This window comes from Arachis hypogaea, chromosome 16 (genome assembly GCF_003086295.3).
Source record: "Arachis hypogaea cultivar Tifrunner chromosome 16, arahy.Tifrunner.gnm2.J5K5, whole genome shotgun sequence".
Lineage (NCBI taxonomy): Eukaryota > Viridiplantae > Streptophyta > Magnoliopsida > Fabales > Fabaceae > Arachis > Arachis hypogaea.
In genome coordinates this window covers 4,734,282-4,753,973 of record NC_092051.1, presented here as the reverse complement: position 1 = coordinate 4,753,973, position 19,692 = coordinate 4,734,282, and the positions used below count along the sequence as shown (strand labels likewise).

At 39.0% G+C, this 19,692-nt stretch overlaps 1 non-coding gene across 1 annotated transcript; it reads left to right on the top strand.

Annotated features, from left to right (window-relative positions):
- The first annotated feature begins 16,885 nt into the window (after positions 1-16,885).
- On the top strand, positions 16,886-16,993 carry LOC112761151 (small nucleolar RNA R71). Its single transcript, XR_003181560.1, has one exon. It is a non-coding gene; the product is annotated as a small nucleolar RNA R71 (small nucleolar RNA).
- The last annotated feature ends 2,699 nt before the right edge of the window (positions 16,994-19,692 follow it).

Genomic DNA, 19,692 nt, shown 5'->3' with positions numbered 1-19,692 from the left:
GTAGTTGCCTTCAAATTTCCCAAGACTGGCGACCTAACCAGCACCCAAAACTACTTCGGATCGTCTTAAGTCCATAACCAAAAAGTTTGCAATGATGGAAATTCCTTGCACCAGAATTTTGACGTTCTCGCATCCACCTAACCCCTGCTCAATCGCGCTATTACCCAGGTAAACCCAAAGTGGGTACTAGAGTAGAGGAAATGAAATTAGCCTCAGCACCTGGGTCGACCAAAATAACCACCCCCCTACCATTGATGACCCCACAAACTTTCAGAGTTTGATGGGATGTGAGACCCCAGTAGCTAAGGGACGAGAGGTGCAGAGACAGTGTGTGAAGAGCTATATCAGGTTCTGCCATGGGAGGGCTGCCTCAAGGTCTTGTGGTTCGTCGTCATCCTCACTCAAAAGGATCAGCTGTTGGTGGCAGAATTTGCATATGTGACGAGGATTGCCGGGGATTGTTCGAGTTTGAACAACTGACGGTTCATCTTGTTGCTTAGATTAGGAAAATTTTGTCTTTTGGGTCAGAGTCTTTTATTTTGTTTCAAAAAAAATTTATTGTTTTTCTTTATTAATCTTTAGAGTTTTTCTGTTTGAGTTTATTTCATATTTTAAGTTTGGTGTCAATTGCATGTTTTTATTTTCCTTTAAATTTTCGAATTTGTGTTCATTGTTCTTTCTTGATCTTCAAGTTGTTCTTGCTATTTTTCTTGTTTGATCTTTAGTTTTTCCTGTCTTGTGTCTTTTCTTGTTTTTCTTGTGCGTTTTCAAATTATCAGTTTTCAAAAATTTTTATACATTAAATACCTTTATCAAAACACTTTAAATTTATAGCTCAATTGGCTAGAGCGGTGTGTGATGTGAGCAGAAATTGGCGAATTAAAAATTGTTAAAATATATACGTTGCAAGTATAGTTCTTAACTCGCCAGAAATCACTTATCAATTTAGAAAGGTGTCACAGAAATTTAAAATTAAAATACTGGGAGTATGAATCCCAGGTCATCTCCCAACGAGTTGCAGAAAAGTGTGCTATTTTATTAATCAGAGGTTTTCAAAAAGGTTTGAGTTGAGTAAGCAGGAAATTAAATTGGAGAATTTGAATAATGTAAATAAAAGCCTTGACTGGAAGTTGATTAGTTGGAATCCTTATTATTGTTGGAATACTCTCAAGATTAATTGACAATTAAAGGTTGTCCTGTTTAATTATCCTTTACTAGGTAAGGGAAAGTCAAACAAGTTGGAATGCTACGTCTGTTCACAAGTTGCAATCCACTTAATTAAAAGAGATTGGTGTTAGTGACTAGAAGGCAATCCAACCATAAACCCTATTACAATCTTTCTTTTAAGCTTTCCAACTCAAGGGTTCCTTTCAATCAACTCCCCATCAAGTTAGGGAACTACTCGCTCATTGTGAATGTAAAATTTGTAGCATATGAAAAGGAATTAAAGAAAGACATTGTAAATAAAAATCAAAATAGTCAATTAAAAATAAAAGTGATCCTTGTATTAAATAATCCTAAAAATATTCCAATGGTAAAATTAAACAAAGCAAAGGACATGGAAGAGTAAAGCCAAGTAAAGAAAACGAACTAGAATGACGAAGTCTTGATGAGGTAATAGCTCTTCTCAGTATCCCAATGCAAAAAGCAAGAGAAAATTAAAATCCTAAGAACTATGAATGTGTAGAGAGAAAAACCTAGAGGAGGAGTAAAAATTAGATCTAAAACTAAAACTGTGTAGAATGAATGTTGTCTTTGGTTTCTGCAAGTTCTCTGGCTTTAGTCTGCTGTTCTGGACCGAAAACTGGGTCAAAATAGGGTCCAAAATCGCCCCCAGCGAATTTTGCAGATTATGCAGATCGCGCACGTCACGCGATCGCGTCATCCATGCGGACGCGTCATTCGTGTTTTTCCCTGCCACGCGTTCGCATCGTCCACGCCTCCGCGTCGCTTGTGCTTTTCCAATCTGCGCGGTCGCGTGAGCCATGCGGCCGCGTCACTGCGATTTCTCCTCTTTCGCACGGTCGCATGAGCCATGCGGCCGCGTCATTTCTCGCTGGTTATCTCCTCAATTTCTTGTGTTCCTTCTATTTTTGCTAGCTTCCTTTCCAATCTCCAACTCATTCATGCCCTATAAAGCCTGAAACACTTAACACACAGATCACGGCATCGAATGGAATAAAGGAGAATTAAAATGCGTAATTAAAAGTCTCTAGGAAGCAGTTTTCAATCATGTAATAATTTCAGGAAGGAAATATAAATGCATGCTAAATTAATGAATAAGTGGGTAAGGATCATGATAAAACCACACAAATAAACACAATATAAACCATAAAATAGTGGTTTATCAACCTCCCCACACTTAAATATTAGCATGTCCTCATGCTTAATTGAAGGAGATAAAATAAATAAGTATGAACATGTAGAAACTCATGCAATGCAATGCAATCCTATATATATGAATGCAACTATATGATTCTTGCCCACTTGATCAAAAGTAAATAAGCTCTTCAAAACAATTACAAATCAAATTCCATTAATTCTATCATTATACAGTAAGACAGATAAAAGTGCAAGAAGATAGCTCATGAAAGCAGGGAACATGGAAATTCAAGCATTGAACCCTCACTGATGATGTATGTACGCTCTAATCTCTCTAGTGTATAGGGTAATCACTCTATCCTTCTCTAATCATGCACTCTAACTTTTGTTCTTCTCCTAATCAATCAACAACAGTTAATATACCAATGCAAACATCATGAGGTCTTTTCAAGGTTGTAATGGGACCAAGGTAGGGGTAGGGATACATATATGGTTAAGTGAGCTTATAAATTGAATCTTTAATTAACCCAAGCTTTAACCCAACCTATATATATTTAGTGTAACCTTAGAATTCATACCTAGCTCCCAGAATTCCCTTTTACATTCCATACTCATGTATCAACTTTTTATTTTAATTTTATCATATGTGCATTGATCTTTGAATTCTTAATTCATCATTGGGGTAATTTTGTCCCCTTATTTATTTATTGATTGATTTTTTTTTATAGAAATAAAAATAAACATAGCTTATCAATGCACATAGATTTTTTTTTTAAATTCTTATAGTTTCACATGAGTAGGTATCCAAATTCCCATTGTATTATCATGACACATTCCCTTAATAACTTTTGTTCCCACAACTTCCCATACTTAACTAGCACACACAATTCTATCTTAAGCTAACCAAAGATTCAATTTGGGATATACAATTGTTTTTCCGCTTAAGGCTAGTAATGTGGTGAAATATAGAACAATTGGAATTTAAAGGCTCAAAGTGGTTAATAAAGGTAATTGAAAAGGGTAGGCTTAATTTGGATAAGTGAGTTTAAACAAATAATGGCCTCAATCATATGCAAGCATATAAACATAATAAACATTGGACATATAGGATGAAACAAAATATAGATTACAATCATAGAGAAGTAAACACACAAGAATAAAATAATTATGGTTAAATAATGTAACCATACATAAAGGCTCAAATCTTCACAGGTTGTGTGTTCTTTAGCTCAAAAATCATGTTCCAAATACAACTTCAAGCAGATTTATCATAAAAATTTTAAAAATTAGTGAAATTTTGTTCCAAAGATAGAGTCTTAGAAGAAACTTATTGTCTTTTCAATCAAGTAGAACATGCATGCAGCTAACCTATTACTATGCAATTTATCCTATTCTATAAAAGAAAGAAAATCTAACTAAAATATCCTAATTTATTGGTGCTAGGGAAGAGAAATTACCTCTGGAAGTCAGGTACTGACCGACCTCCCACACTTAAGGCTTTGCACCGTCCTCGGTGCCATCTGTCAGGAACAGGGGTGGGCTGGTAGCAGTATCTCCACAGTCGGGACCATCATGGCTCCCTGTGCTGGTAAAAGAAGTGGATTCCGGGGTGTCTGAGTCTCTGCAATCTCCTTTAAGTAGCTCCCTGAGGTGTTTGAATCGGCGGTTGTGACGGTGCTCTCTTAACTTTGCCTTCTGTTCTTGCTGATCCAACCTTTCGATTATCTGCTGGAGCAGTTCGTCTGTTGTAGGTGCTTGTGGTGTTGAAGAAGGAATATCTTCAACCGGTGCAGTAGGAAGGCTTGTAGTGGCTGCTGGAAGTCTGAGGTATTTCCCGTTAGGGACATACTGATCATCCCGTGGAAGCATGGCTTTGGTGTCCCCAGCTCTGTAGGAGACTCCGGCTGCTGAGACAAGATCTGAGACCAAGGCGGGAAAAGGTAAGTTGCCCGCAATTTGTACGTGTCCCATGGCATTCCGGATATGTCTTGGTAGATTCAGAGGTTGGTCTGTAAGGATGCACATAGTAGAACGGCCATGTCCGTAGTGAAAGAGGACTCATGAGTGCTCGGAAAGATGTAATGGGACATGATCTGTGCCCATACGTGAGCCTCTAAGGTAAGTGCTGAAGCCAATATTCCCTTAGGGCGGGTACGATGGTATCTGTAGATCCAACGGCTGCCAGGAAATGCGATAACTCTGAGAACGGTGTCCCAGTCAAATTGGTACTTCTGGCGCTTGAGTGTGACTTCTTGAAAGGCATCCATTCCTTCTGGGATAGGGGGAAGACCCAGAGCTTGTGAATGGTCTCTTCTGTAATGGGGACTTGCTTCTGACGGACAAAGACAGACTGCAGGGTGGGCAGGTAGAAGTTAGAGTAGAACTCAACTACCCAAAAAAGATTGACCTGCCTTGGTTGTCTCTGTAGGAAACCCCATTGTCTTCGTGCAATTTGTGACTCAACAAAAGTAGCAATATTGGGCGGAAGGATAAGAAGGTATTCGTTGTTATAGCTCCTTTCTGCCAGGATAGGGAACATCTGTTCACAGTAGCGATTGGAAAATAGTGCAGTGTCCTTTGCTTGAAAGGCTCTCTCCTTTTCATCAACCTTTATGATCCTCTTAACTCTTTTTGTTGAGGGCTTGACTGCAGTTGAAGAAGGCTCTGCCACTAGTGCTCTTTTAGTTCCTCTTCTTGCTGGTGGTTTGGGAGTAGCTTTCTCTTTTCCTTTCTTGGTGGCCATCCTGAAAAAGGGAAGAGAAGGTAAATTAAATTCAAAGAGATATATAGCAAGGAAGAGAACGGAAAAGGTGGTGATGGATGCACATTAGGAGGTAACTGACATTAACATATTCTCATGAGTACATGTGAAAAGTCATCAATGGAAAATAGCTAGTGCATATAATGACAAGTGAATGCAAGGTGTTTATTGGCATGCCGGAAAAGGGCGTGAGTAGCATAGACCAAGCATTACTTGTAATAAATTACCATGTTTGTATTGACAATTAAATTCAATTAATACAATAGTAAAGGGAATTCATGAAAAGCAAGCATTGAATAGTAGAAAGTATAATAGAGACGTGCATAATGCCATATGAGCTTTTTCACAAATACATAGCATGCATGGTAAATAAGGTATAGAAAGTATTAAAGTGAACATGCAAGTGATACGCGAAGTTGTTGCCGGACCAAGAAGAAATACTAAACTTGAAACAATGTCTCCTTCTTGATACGCGCGAAATTGTTACTCAGGTTTTGTAAAATTATTTGTTCGTTCTTTCCCTGGCAATGGCGCCACAAACTGGTGCACAGAACCATGGTCCAAACATAACTTCACAACTTCGCACAACTAACCAGCAAGTGCACTGGGTCGTCCAAGTAATAAAAATTTACGTGAGTAAGGGTCGATCCCACGGAGATTGTTGGTATGAAGCAAGCTATGGTCATCTTGTAAATCTCAGTCAGGCGGATATCAACTAGTAATGAGTTTTCGAATTTTAATAAATAAATAAACAGAAAAGATAGAAATACTTATGTAATTCATTGGTGAAAATTTCAAATAAGCGTATAGAGATGCGTTCGTTCCTCTGAACTTCTGCTTTCCTGCTGTCTTCATCCAATCAATCCTACTCCTTTCCATGGCAAGCTTTATGTAAAGGCATCACCGTTGTCAATGGCTACATCCCATCCTCTCTGTGAAAATGGTCCGATGCGCTGTCACTGCATGGCTAATCATCTGGAGGTTCTCGATCATACTGGAATAGGATTTACTATCCTTTTGCGTCTGTCACTATGCCCGGCACTCGCGAGTTTGAAGCTCGTCACAGTCATTCAATCCCTGAATCCTACTCGGAATACCACAGACAAGGTTTAGACTTTCTGGACTCTCATGAATGCCGCCATCAATCTAGCTTATACCACGAAGATTCTGATTAAGAGATCCAAGAGATACTCATTCAATCTAAGGTGGAACGGAAGTGGTTGTCAGGCACGCGTTTGTGGGGGAATAATGATGATTGTCACGTTCATCACATCCATATTGAAGTGCGAATGAATATCTTAGAAGCGGAATAAGTTGAATTGAATAGAAAAATAGTAGTACTTTGCATTAATTCATGAGGAACAGCAGAGCTCCACACCTTAATCTATGGAGTGTAGAAACTCTACTGTTGAAAATACATAAGTGATGAAGGTTCAGGCATGGCCGAGAGGCCAGCCCCCAAACGTGATCAATATGATCCAAAGATGAACTAACAAATCATAAGATGATCCGAAGATGTAAATACAATAGTAAAAAGTCCTATTTATACTAGACTAGCTACTAGGATTTACAGAAGTAAGTAATTGATGCATAAATCCACTTCTGGGGCCCACTTGGTGTGTGCTTGGGCTGAGCTTAAAGTTTACACGTGCAGAGGCTTCTTCTGGAGTTGAACGCCAAGTTGTAACGTGTTTTTGGCATTCAACTCTGGTTCGTGACGTGTTTCTGGCGTTTAACTCCAGACTACAGCGTAGAACTGGCGTTCAACGCCCTTTTGCGTCATCTAAACTCGGCCAAAGTATGGACTATTATATATTTCTGGAAAGTCCTGGATGTCTACTTTCCAACGCAATTTGAAGCGCGCCATTTTGAGTTCTGTAGCTCCAGAAAATCCACTTTGAGTACAGGGAGGTCAGAATCCAACAGCATCAGCAGTCCTTCTTCAACCTCTGAATCTGATTTTTGCTCAAGTCCCTCAATTTCAGCCAGAAAATACCTGAAATCACAGAAAAACACACTAACTCATAGTAAAGTCCAGAAATGTGAATTTAACATAAAAACTAATAAAAACATCCCTAAAAGTAACTAGATCTTACTAAAAACATACTAAAAATAATGCCAAAAAGCGTATAAATTATCCGCTCATCAGCAAGCAACCCTTTAAAGAAAATAATATATAATTGCCAAATAATTTGCAATAATTCACAAGCATAGAATGAAGAATAATGACTCAAATAAAATTCTAACACCATGTAAAAAGGAAAGAAGAAGAAAGAAAATATGGATAATGAAAAGAAAAAGGAAAGAAAATAACATATAAAATAAGAAGAATGATAGAAAAGGAATGAGGGAAGAAGAAAATAAAACCTTGTTAATGGAGGTGAGAGAGAGAGTGAAAGGTGAGATAGAAGGAAGAAGGGAGAAGGAAGAAATAAGGAGGGAAAAGAAAAATTAGGATTTGGAGAGGAGAAAGATAAAATATTTTGGCAATTTAGGTTGAGCTGTGCGGCGCAAGCGTTGCGGTCGCGTGGGGCACGCGTTTGCGTGATTGCGCTTTAGTTCAGTTGACGCGGTCGCATGACCCATGTTATGCTTCTGGCGCGAGTGCAGCCTCGCGCCTGCGCAACTCTCTGTTCAAATGTATATATTTGACAAATTTGGGGTGACGCGATCGCGTGGGGCATGCGATCGCGTGAGTGGGCTTCAGAAAGGAATGACGCGGATGCGTGAGCAATGCGTTCGCGTGGATAGAATTGTGCGTTCAGCACCAATCCAGCGCCACTCTCGCACAATAATTCGTTGTGCACCCTTTTTACGTCGAAAATCAGGGCACACGGCCGCGTGGGTCACGCGGTCGCGTGGGAGGCCATTATTCCCATGTGACGCGGACGCGTCAGTTACGCGGTCGCGTGGGTCGATTTGTGCCACTGGCACGCCTCCAGCCACGCTCCAGCGTGACTCTCTGTTCATTTTTTATTTTCTCCCCTCTCCTTGCGACGCGGACGCATCGCTGATGCGGTAGCGTCGCGTGGCAATTTTTTTTTTATATAAAAGTATGCAAATGCAGATACGCGAAATGTACTGATAAAGAGAAGAATTGTTGAATAGAAAAACTAAAAATAAAGAGAAGAACGATCATACCATGGTGGATTGTCTCCCACCTAGCACTTTGCTTTAATGTCCGTAAGTTGGACGCTCCACTAGCTCAATCTTCTGCTATGTGGGGATCTTCCAAGAGGAAGATCTCAAGCTCCTTGTTTTTCTGCATCTTCTCACCATGGTATAGCTTCAGACGTTGTCCATTAACTTTGATAAGTTCAGAGCTTGAAGGATGGCTTAGGTGATAAACTCCGTACGGTTCGGCCTTCTCTACTCTGTATGGACCTTCCCATCGTGATCTCAAATTGCATGGCATGAGCCTCAGTCGAGATTTGTAAAGGAGGACTAAATCCCCAGGTTGGAACTCTTTTCTCTTGATGTGCTGATCATGTACAGCCTTCATCTTCTCCTTGTATATTCTTGAGTTCTCATAAGCTTCTAGGCGAAGGCTCTCCAGTTCTTGCAGTTGCAACTTCCTTTCAGCTCCGGCTTTCTCAATTCCCATGTTGCACTCCTTGACTGCCCAAAAGGCTCTGTGCTCTACTTCAACTGGGAGATGGCAAGCTTTTCCATAAACTAAGCGGAAATGACTCATCCCAATGGGTGTTTTGTATGCTGTTCTATATGCCCAGAGTGCATCTTGTAGCCTGGTGCTCCAGTCTTTTCTATGAGGTTTGACTATCTTCTGCAAGATGCGCTTTATCTCTCTGTTTGACACCTCGGCTTGCCCATTGGTCTAAGGATGGTATGTTGTTGCAACCTTATGAATTATCCCATGCTTCTTCATTAATCCTGTTAGTCTCCTGTTCCAAAAATGGGTGCCTTGATCGCTCACGATTGCTCGTGGTGATCCAAAGCGACAAATAATATGGTTTCTCACAAAGAAAACAACAGTGTTAGCATCATCAGTGCGGGTAGGAATTGCTTCCACCCATTTGGAAACGTAATCCACAACTAACAATATATAAAAATAACCATTAGAATTTGGAAATGGACCCATGAAGTCAATGCCCCAAACATAAAAAATTTCACAGAAAAGCATAATTTGTTGAGGCATTTCATCCCTCCTGGATATATTACCAAATTTCTATCATGGGAGACAAGATTTACAAAACTCAGCAGCATCTCTAAAAAAAGTAGGCCACCAGAATCCACAGTCTAAGATCTTTCTAGCTGTTCTTTGAGGGCCAAAATGTCCTCCACTCTCAGATGAGTGACAGGCCTCTAAAATAGACTGGAATTCTGATTGAGGCACACACCGTCTAATTACCTGATCAGTGCCACATCTCCATAAATATGGGTCATTCCATATATAATATTTAGACTCGCTTTTCAGCTTGTCTCTTTGATGCTTAGAAAAGTTTGGAGGAAATGTGCGGCTAACTAGATAATTAGCTACAGGTGCATACCAAGGGACTACCTCAGATACTGCTTGCAGGTTATCGAATGGAAAATTATCATCTATAGGAGTAGAATCATCCTTAATGTGCTCAAGGCAACTCAAGTGGTCTGCCACTAAATTCTGGTTACCACTCCTATCCTTATTTCTAAATCAAATTTTTGTAATAGCAGTATCCAATGTATAAGCCTTGGTTTGGACTCCTTTTTAGCTAATAGATACTTTAAAGCTGCATGGTCCGAATACACTACTACTCTAGATACCACATGTCCTAGCACAATTCCTTGTTTTACTATAAAGTGACATTTTTCAAAATTGAATACAAGGTTTGTATTAACACGTCTATCTAATACTCTAGATAATCCATCTAGGCAAAGGCTAAAAGAATCACCATAAACGCTAAAATCATCCATAAAAACCTCCATACAGTCCTCAATAAGATCAGAGAAAAGACTCATCATGCACCTTTGGAAAGTAGCTGGTGCATTGCACAAGCCAAAGGGCATTCTCTTGTAAGCATAAGTCCCAAAAGGACATGTAAAAGTGGTCTTTTCCTGATCCTCAGGAGCTATATGAATCTGGAAATAACCTGTGTAACCATCTAAAAAATAATAATGTGAGCGATTGGTATGCGAAATTGTTACTCAGATTTTGTAAAATTATTTGTTCGTTCTTTCCCTGGCAATGGCGCCAAAAACGGGTGCACAGAACCATGGTCCAAACATAACTTCACAACTTCGCACAACTAACCAGCAAGTGCACTGGGTCGTCCAAGTAATAAACTTTACGTGAGTAAGGGTCGATCCCACGGAGATTGTTGGTATGAAGCAAGCTATGGTCATCTTGTAAATCTCAGTCAGGTGGATATCACATAGTTATGGAGGTTTCGAATATTAATAATAAATAAATAAATAGAAAATAAAGATAGAAATACTTATGTAAATCATTGGTGAGAATTTCAAATAAGCGTATAGAGATGCTTTTCGTTCCTCTGAATCTCTGCTTTCCTGCTGTCTTCATCCAATCAATCCTACTCCTTTCCATGGCAAGCTTTATGTAAGGGCATCACCGTTGTCAATGGCTACATCCCATCCTCTTTGTGAAAATGGTCCGATGCGCTATCACTGCATGGCTAATCATCTGGAGGTTCTCGATCATACTGGAATAGGATTTACTATCCTTTTGCGTCTGTCACTACGCCCAGCACTCGCGAGTTTGAAGTTCGTCACAGCCATCCCTTCCCAGATCTTACTCGGAATACCACAGACAAGGTTTACACTTTTCGGATCTCAGGAATGGCCATCCATGGGTTCTAACTTATACCACAAAAATTCTGATTAAGAGATCCAAGAGATACTCATTCAATCTAAGGTGGAACGGAAGCGGTTGTCAGGCACGCGTTCGTAGGGAATGATGATGATTGTCACGTTCATCACATTCAGGTTGAAGTGTGAATGAATATCTTAGAAGCGGAATAAGTTGAATTGAATAGAAAAACAGTAGTACTTTGCATTAATTCATGAGGAACAGCAGAGCTCCACACCTTAATCTATGGAGTGTAGAAACTCTACCGTTGAAATTACATAAGTGATGAAGGTTCAGGCATGGCCGAATGGCCAGCCCCCAAACGTGATCAATATGATCCAAAAGTAAAACTAAAAATCATAAGATGGTCAAAAAGACGACTAATACAATAGTAAAAAGTCATATTTATACTAAACTAGCTACTAGGGTTTACAGAAGTAAGTAATTGATGCATAAATCCACTTCCGGGGCCCACTTGGTGTGTGCTTGGGCTAAGCTTGAAGTCTACACGTGCAGAGGCTTCTTTTGGAGTTGAACGCCAAGTTGTAATGTGTTTTTGGCGTTCAACTCTGGTTCGTGACGTGTTTCTGGCGTTTAACTCCAGACTACAGCGTAGAACTGGCGTTCAACGCCCTTTTGCGTCATCTAAACTCGGCCAAAGTATGGACTATTATATATTTCTGGAAAGCCCTGGATGTCTACTTTCCAATGCAATTCGAAGCGCGCCATTTTGAGTTCTGTAGCTCCAGAAATTCCACTTTGAGTGCAGGGAGGTCAGAATCCAACAGCATCAGCAGTCCTTCTTCAACCTCTGAATCTGATTTTTGCTCAAGTACCTCAATTTCAGCCAGAAAATACCTGAAATCACAGAAAAACACACAAACTCATAGTAAAGTCCAGAAATGTGAATTTAACATAAAAACTAATAAAAACATCCCTAAAAGTAACTAGATCCTACTAGAAACATACTAAAAACAATGCCAAAAAGCGTATAAATCCGCTCATCACAACACCAAACTTAAATTGTTGCTTGTCCCCAAGCAACTGAAAATCAAATAGGATAAAAAGAAGAGAATATACTATAAATTCTAAACTATCAATGAAACTTAGCTCCAATCAAATGAGCGGGACTTGTAGCTTTTTGCCTCTTGAATAGTTTTGGCATCTCACTTTATCCGTTGAAGTTCAGAATGATTGGCATTTATAGGAACTCAGAGTTCAGATAGTGTTATTGATTCTACTAGTTTAGTATGTTGATTCTTGAACACAGCTACTTTATGAGTCTTGGCCGTGGCCCTAAGCACTTTGTTTTCCAGTATTACCAACGGATACATAAATGCCACAGACACATAATTGGGTGAACCTTTTCAGATTGTGACTCAGCTTTGCTAAAGTCCCCAATTAGAGGTGTCCAAGGTTCTTAAGCACACTCTTTTTTTGCTTTGGACCTTGACTTTAACCGCTCAATCTCAAGTTTTCACTTGACACCTTCACGCCACAAGCACATGGTTAGGGACAGCTTGGTTTAGCTGCTTAGGCTAGGATTTTATTCCTTTAGGCCCTCCTATCCACTGATGCTCAAAGCCTTGGATCCTTTTTATTACCCTTGCCCTTTAGTTTTAAGGGCTATTGGCTTTTTGCTCTTGCCTTTTGGTTTTAAGAGCTTTGGCTTTTTCTGCTTGCTTTTTCTCTCTTTTTTTTCTATTTTTTTTCGCCATTTTTCTTTTTTTTGCAAGCTTTGTATTCACTGCTTTTTCTTGCTTCAAGAATCATTTTTATGATTTTTTAGATTATCAAAGAACATGTCTCCTTGTCATCATTCTTTCAAGAGCCAACATATTTAACATTCTTAAACAACAACTTCAAAAGACATATGCACTGTTCAAGCATTCATTCAGAAAACAAAAAGTATTATCACCACATCAATATAATTAAACTAAGTTCAAGGATAAATTCGAAACTCATGTACTTCTTGTTCTTTTGAATTAAAACATTTTTCATTTAAGAGAGGTGATGGATTCATAGGACATTCATAACTTTAAGACATAGTTACTTAAATACTAATGATCATGTAATAAGACACAAACATAGATAAGCACTTAACATAAAGAAAATGAAAAATAGAGAATGTAAGAACAAGGAATGAGTCCACCTTAGTGATGGTGGCATTTCCTTCTTGAGGAACCAATGATGTCCTTGAGCTCTTCTATGTCTCTTCCTTGTCTTTGTTGCTCCTCCCTCACTGCTTTTTGATCTTCTCTAATTTCATGAAGGATGATGGAGTGCTCTTGATGTTCCACCCTTAGTTGTCCCATGTTGGAACTTAATTCTCCTAGGGAGGTGTTGATGTGCTCCCAAAAATTCTGTGGAGGAAAGTGCATCCCTTAAGGTATCTCAGGGATCTCTTGATGGTGAGCTTCCTCATGTGTTTCTTGAGCTCCATGAGTGGGCTCTCTTGTTTGCTCCATCCTTTTCTTAGTGATGGGCTTCTCTTCCTCAATGGAAATGTCTCCTTCTATGAAAGCTCCAGCTGAGTAACATAGATGGCAAATAAGATGAGGAAAAGCTAGCCTTGCCAAGGGGGAGGGCTTTTCGGCTATTTTGTAGGGTTCAAGGGAGATGACTTCATGAACTTCTACTTCCTCTCCAACCATGATGCTATGAATCATGATGGCCCGATCCACAGTAACTTCAGATCGGTTGCTAGTAGGGATGATGGAGCGTTGGATGAACTCCAACCATCCTCTAGCTACAGGCTTGAGGTCCAGTCTTCTTAATTGAACCGGCTTGCCTTTGGAGTCTATTTTCCACTGAGCTCCTTCCACACATATGTCCGTGAGGACTTGGTCCAACCTTTGATCAAAATTGACCCTTCTAGTGTAGGGGCGTGCATCTCCTTGCATCATGGGCAAGTTAAACGCTAACCTCACATTCTCCGGACTAAAATCTAAGTATTTCCCCTGAACCATTGTAATATAATTCTTTGGATTCGGGTTCTTACTTTGATCATGGTTCTTAGTGATCCATGCATTAGCGTAGAACTCTTGAACCATTAGGATGCCGACTTGTTGGATGGGGTTTGTTAGAACTTCCCAACCTCTTCTTTGGATCTCATGTCGGATCTCCGGATACTCATTTCTCTTGAGTTTGAAAGGGATCTCGGGGATCACCTTCTTCTTGGCCACAACATCATAGAAGTGGTCTTGATGGGCTTTAAAGATGAATCTTTCCATCTTCCATGACTCGGAGGTGGAAGCTTTTGCCTTCCCTTTCCCTTTTCTAGAGGTTTCTCCGGTCTTAGGTGCCATCAATGGTAATGGAAAAACAAAAAAGCTATGCTTTTACCACACCAAACTTAGAATATTGCTCGCCCTCGAGCAAGAGAAGAAAGAAAAGAAGAAGAAGAAGAAGATATGGAGGAGAGGGAGAAGGGGTTATGTTTCGGCCAAGAAGGGGAAGAGAGGGTTATGTTGTGTGAAAATGAAGAAGAATGGAGGGGTTTATATAGTAGAGGGAGGGGTGTTAGGTTCGGCCATTTAGGGTGGGATTGGGTGGGAATTTGATTTTGAATTTTGAAGGTAGGTGGAGTTGATGGGGTAGGTTTATGGGGAAGAGTGGATGGATGTGAGTGGTGAAGGGGTAATTGGGAAGAGAGATTGAGTTGATTGGTGAAGAGTTTTGGGGAAGAGAGGATGAATGAGAAGAGGGAAGAGAATGAGTGGTGGTAGGTGGGGATCCTGTGGGGTCCACAGATGCTGAGTTGATCCTGTGGGGTCCACAGATCCTGAGGTGTCAAGGATTTGCATCCCTGCACCAATTAGGCATGTAAAATGCCTTTGCATGCAATTCTGGCGTTTAAACGCCAAATTGATGCTTGTTCTGGGCGTTCAGCGCCCAGATGCAGCATATTTCTGGCGTTGAACGCCAGTTCTATGCATGTTTCTGGCGTTCAGCGCCAACTTTCCTCAATGTGCATTTCTGGCGTCTGAACGCCAGGATGCTGCTTGTTTCTGGCGTTCAACGCCAGAAACATGCTCTGTTCTGGCGTTGAACGCCAGCCAGATGCTCCTTACTGGCGTTTAAACGCCAGTAAGCCCTTCCTCTAGGGTGTGATTTTTCTTCTGCTGTTTTTTATTTTGTTTTTAATTTTTCTATTTATTTTGTGACTCCACATGATCATGAGCCTAAGAAAACATGAAAGAACAATAAAAATAAAATAAAATAAAATTAGATGAATAAAAATTGGGTTGCCTCCCAACAAGCGCTTCTTTAATGTCAATAGCTTGACAGTGGGCTCTCATGGAGCCACACAGATGTTCAGAGCATTGTTGAGACTTCCCAACACCAAACTTAGAGTTTGGATATGGGAGTTCAATACCAAACTTAGAGTTTGGTTGTGGCCTCCCAACACCAAACTTAGAGTTTGACTGTGGGGGCTTTGGTTGACTCTGTAATGAGAGGAGCTTTTTATGCTTCCTCTCCATGGGTACAGAGATAGATCCTTGAGTTTTAAACACAAGGTTGTCCTCATTTAGTTGAAGGATCAATTCTCCTCTGTCCACATCAATCACAGCTCTTGCTGTGGCTAGGAAGGGTCTTCCAAGGATGATGGATTCATCCTCATCCTTCCCAGTATCTAGGATTATAAAATCAGCAGGGATGTAAAGGCCTTCAACCTTTACTAACATGTCCTCTACTTGTCCATAAGCCTCTTTTCTTGAATTGTCTGCCATCTCTAATGAGATTCTAGCAGCTTACACCTCAAAGATTTCAAGTTTCTCCATTACAGAGAGTGGCATGAGGTTTATTCCTGACCCAAAGTCACATAGAGCCTTCTTAAAGGTCATGGTGCCTATGGTATAAGGTATTAGGAACTTTCCAGGATCCTCTTTCTTCTGAGGCAACCTCAGTAGATCCAATGCATTTAGTTCATTGGTGAACAGGGGAGGTTCATCTCCCCAAGTCTCATTACCAAATAAATTGGCATTCAGCTTCATGATTGCACCAAGGTACTTGGCAACTTGCTCTTCAGTAACATCCTCATTCTCTTCAGAAGAGGAATACTCATCATAGCTCATGAAGGGCATAAGGAGGTTCAATGGAATCTCTATGGTCTCTAGATGAGCCTCAGAGTCCTTTAGTTCCTCAAAGGAAAACTCCTTGTTGATCATTGGACGTCCCAGGAGGTCATCCTCCTTGGGATTCACGTCCTCTCCTTCCTCCTTGGATTCGGCCATGATGGTTATATCAATGGCCTTGCACTCTCTCTTTGGATTCTCTTCTATATTGCTTGGCAGAGTACTGGGAGGGGTTTTAGTGATCTTCTTACTCAGCTGGCCCACTTGTGCCTCCAAATTTCTAATGGAGGACCTTGTTTCATTCATGAAACTCAAGGTGGCCTTAGATAGATCAGAGACTAAATTTGCTAAGCTAGATGGATTCTGCTCAGAATTCTCTGTCTGTTGCTAAGTGGATGATGGAAAGGGTTTACTATTGTTAAACCTGTTTCTTCCACCATTATTAAAGCCTTGTTGAGGCTTTTGTTGATCCTTCCATGAGAAATTTGGGTGATTTCTCCATGAGGGGTTATAGGTTTTTCCATAAGGTTCACCCAGATAATTTACCTCTGCTATTGCAGGGTTCTCAGGATCGTAAGCCTCTTCTTCAGAAGATGCCTCTTGAGTACTGTTGGATGCAGCTTGCATTCCATTCAAACTCTGAGAAATCATATTAACCTGCGGAGTCAATAGTTTGTTCTGAGCCAATATGGCATTCAGAGTATCAATTTCAAGAACTCCCGTCCTGTGAGGCGTCCCATTGCATACAGGATTCCTCTCAGAATTGTACATAAACTGGTTGTTAGCAACCATGTCAATAAGTTCTTGAGCTTCTGCAAGCGTTTTCTTTAGGTGAATGGATCCACCTGCAGAAGTATCCAATGACATCTTAGCTAATTCAAACAGACCATCATAGAATATATCCAGGATGGTCCATTCTGAAAGCATGTCAGAAGGACACTTTTTGGTCAGTTGCTTGTATCTCTCCCAAGCTTCATAGAGGGATTCACCTTCTTTCTGTCTGAAGGTCTGAACATCCACTCTAAGCTTGCTAAGCTTTTGAAGAGGAAAGAACTTGGCTAAGAAAGCCGTGACCAGCTTATCCCAAGAGTTCAGGCTATCTTTAGGTTGGGAGTCCAACCAGATTCTAGCTCTGTCTCTTACAGCAAAAGGGAAAAGCATGAGCCTGTAGACTTCAAGATCTACTCCATTAATCTTAACAGTATCACATATCTGCAAGAATTCAGTTAAGAACTGAAAAGGATCTTCAGATGGAAGTCCATGAAACTTGCAGTTTTGTTGCATCAGAGAAACTAGTTGAGGTTTCAGCTCAAAATCATTTGCTCCAATGGTAGGGATGGAGATGCTTCTTCCATATAAATTAGAATTTGGTGCAGCAAAGTCACCAAGCATTCTCCTTGCATTATTATTTTCGGCTGCCATCTCCTCTTTCTTTTCGAAATTTTCTGTAAGGTTGTCTCTGGATTGTTGTATTTTAGCTTCTCTTAGTTTCCTTTTCAGAGTCCTTTCAGGTTCAGGGTCTGCTTCAACAAGAATGTTCTTGTCCTTGCTCCTGCTCATATGAAAAAGAAGGGCACATAAAATAATAATAGGGATCCTTTTTACCACAGTATAGAGGTTCCCCTATGTGAGTAGAAGAAGAAAAGAATGTAATATAAAGAAGAGAAGAGGGAAAACTTGAACACAGAGAGGGAGGTGGTGTTCGAATTTTTGGGTGAAAGAGAAGTGTTAGTAGATGAATAAATAAATAGAAAGAGATGAGAGAGAAGGAGTTTCAAAAATTTAATTAAATAAAACTAAAATTTAAAGTTAAAATGCAAAAGTAAAGTAAAAAATTGAAATTAAAGTAAAATTAAAACAATTAGTTAATTAAAAAGGAATTTTGAAAAAGGGGAGAGGAAATTTTCGAAATTAGGAGAGAGAGGATTAGTTAGGTAGTTTTGAAAAAGATATGATTGAAATTTAAAAAGATATGATGTAAACGAAAAGATAAGATTTGAAAATCAATTTTAAAAAGATAAGAAGATAGGAAGTTAGAAAAGATATTTTAAAATCAAATTTTTGAAAAAGATAAAATTTAAAAAAAAAAGATATGATAGAAAGATATGATTAAAAAGATATAATTTTGAAAAAGATAAGATAAAAAAGATATTTTTGAAAAGATATGATTGAAATTAGTTTTGAAAAAGATTTGATTTTAAAATCACAATTAATGACTTGATTCACAAGAAATCACAAGATATGATTCTAGAATTTAAAGTTTGAATCTTTCTTAACAAGCAAGTAACAAACTTGAAATTTTTGAATCAAAACATTAATTGATGATGATATTTTCGAAAATTATGTAATAAAATTAAGAAAAAGATTGTGAAAATATTTTGAAAAAGATTTTTTTGAAATTTTCGAAAATAATAAAAAAATTGGAAAAGAAATGATTTTTGAAAAAGATTTTGAAAAGATAGGATTTTTAAATTGAAAATTTGATTTGACTCATAAGAAATAACTAGATTTTAAAAATTTTGAAAAAGTCAATCCAAATTTTTGAAATTTATGAGAGAAATAAGGAAAAGATATCTTTTTTTATTTTTGAAATTTTATGATGAGAGAGAAAAACACTAAAAATGCTCAATGCATGGAAATTTTAGATCATAACAATGAATGTATGCAAGAATGCTATGAATGTCAAGATGAACACCAAGAACACTTTGAAGATCATGATGAACATCAAGAACATATTTTTGAAAAATTTTATATGCAAAGAAAACATGCAAGACACCAAACTTAGAAATCTTTCATGTATAGACACTAACAAACGAAAAATGCATATGAAAAACAAGAAAAGACACAAAACAAGAAAATTTAAAGATCAAACAAGAAGACTTACCAAGAACAACTTGAAGATCATGAAGAACACTATGAATGCATGAATTTTTCCAAAATATGCAAGAAGAATAAAAACATGCAATTGACACCAAACTTAAAAATTGACTCAAGACTCAAACAAGAAACACAAAAATATTTTTGATTTTTATGATTTTATAAATTTTTTTTTTGGATTTTTCTAAAATTATTTGAAGAAGAAAAATAAGGATTCCAAAATTTTTAATATGAATTCCAGGAATCTTGCACTGGTAATCTAAAGCCTCGGTCCAGGAATTAGACATGGCTCACTAGTCAGCCAAGCTTTCAGTGAAAGCTTCGGTCCAAAACACTAGACATGGCCAATGGCCAGCCAAGCTTCAGCATGTAACTCAGATATAGTGCTCATTAGTTATCAAATTAACTTGCCTCTATGCTGATGGTTTGGAAGCCTCAGTCCAAAAGAATTTAGACATAGCTTTATAGCCAGCCAGGCTTCAACATGCTTCATGAAACACTAGAATTCATTCTTAAAAATTCTGAAGAACATAAATAAATATTTTTTTTCGAAAATTAAAAGAATAAAAACTTAAAATTAAAATAAAATTACCTGATCTGAGCAACAAGATGAACCGTCAGTTGTCCAAACTCGAACAATCCCCGGCAACGGCGCCAAAAACTTGCTATGCGAAATTGTTACTCAGATTTTGTAAAATTATTTGTTCGTTCTTTCCCTGGCAATGGCGCCAAAAACGGGTGCACAGAACCATGGTCCAAACATAACTTCACAACTTCGCACAACAAACCAGCAAGTGCACTGGGTCGTCCAAGTAATAAACCTTACGTGAGTAAGGGTCGATCCCACGGAG